Source organism: Triturus cristatus, chromosome 10 (assembly GCF_964204655.1).
Source record: "Triturus cristatus chromosome 10, aTriCri1.1, whole genome shotgun sequence".
Taxonomy (NCBI): domain Eukaryota; kingdom Metazoa; phylum Chordata; class Amphibia; order Caudata; family Salamandridae; genus Triturus; species Triturus cristatus.
This window is the reverse complement of record NC_140593.1, coordinates 82,445,065-82,446,675: the sequence shown is the minus strand read 5'-3', so window position 1 is coordinate 82,446,675 and position 1,611 is coordinate 82,445,065.

Genomic DNA, 1,611 nt, shown 5'->3' with positions numbered 1-1,611 from the left:
ACGAAGTCCTCCTCTTTTAGAAGCGAACAGCTGACAGCTGCTACGCGCTGGTGAATGTCGTCGGAAAAGGGAATTGAGTGCATACGCTACGCAACAGGATTTGCGAGTGTAGCGCATGCTCCGTGCTTTTTTCGAAGAATATTGGGCACATTTTGTCATTCAGAGATGCAGGCACGTATTTACGTATTCGCGCATGCGCACACACCGAGCTTCTTCTCTCCACGTATGCGCGAGAGAGCAAGGTTGTGATGGCGTCTCCCTGGGAGATTTGATGTCGGCGTTCGAAGTTACGTGCAATCCAAGGATTCAGAAAATGCCTACGGCAACGGTATGTCACTCGAAACGATTTATCCTCGTTAAGTCTATATTTCCGTTAAGTCTACAATTTCGTTAAAGGAAAACGTCGGACATCCAATATAATACTCGGTTGACACAAGATGTAAATCCCAGAATATCTTCACATTTAGGGAGATATTGATGAAACACAGTAGAATTGGAATTTTTCTCAAACAAAATAATAGTGAGAAAAGTTCTAGCAGAAAAGTCCTAAAAACGTTGTTTCAATTGAGGAGTACGAAGTATTGGCACGAAGCAGTTAGATGAGGTTCAATGTCGTCACGAAGCGAAGCAGTACATAGAGTTTTTTTTTTTAGTAGACATAAAAGAAGTACAGATCGTAGGTTCTGTATGATTCCGTTCAAGGATTCAGGATTCAGGATTGTACATACCAATTACTTTATCTACAGATCCTTATTTGAAAACGCTGGGTTAATGAAAATGAATCAGGATATGTAGGGTTCCTTTCCAGGGGTAGAGGTACTTCTTGTCTTCCCCCTGGGCAGAATGGTCCACTCGTCGCCAATGTAAAGATCCTTCCACACAGGAATGAAGTTGAAAGTCTTTATTGGTAGTACAGAGTATCAAGTACCTCCAGCTTACTTCTCCAGCTCTTTAGCCCCAACCTCCCTTCCTTGAACAACAACATTCCACCCTAGCAACATGTCTTACATTCCGTCTTAAAGGAATCTCCACAGAAATGCTCTACTGGCTTGTTAGCATTAGATGTTGCAAAAGTCCTTGATAAGATTAATTGGAAACTTTTCTTTAGAACTATGAAAAAGTCAGGTTTGGTGATACGTTTATTTCGACAGTTAAAGCGTTGTATTGTTCACCCATGGCAACTATTTTTGTTAACAACATGACCTCTCCCCTTTTCGATTGTTTAGAGGCACGAGACAAGAATGCCCTTTATCTCCTTTACTTTTTATGTTGGCCATTGAGCCCCTTTTTACACTTATTCGTTCTTCTATGTAAGGCACATGTATCACCATCAATGATATAGTTCTCAAAGTTCATGAATATGCTGACAATGGATTATTATATGTTAATGTATTATTATATGTTATGCACACTATTCCTGTGATCTTAGATAATATTGATGGTTATGCCTCAGTATCTGGATACACTTTAAATATTCATAAAACTGCATTATTCCCTGGAATTCTTTTTGTACTGCTGATACGTTACAATGCACAGGCTTTCTTTGGAATAATACAGCTCTCAATATCTTTAAATACTTTAAAAAATGAAGTTGATTTCAATTGAAAAAAC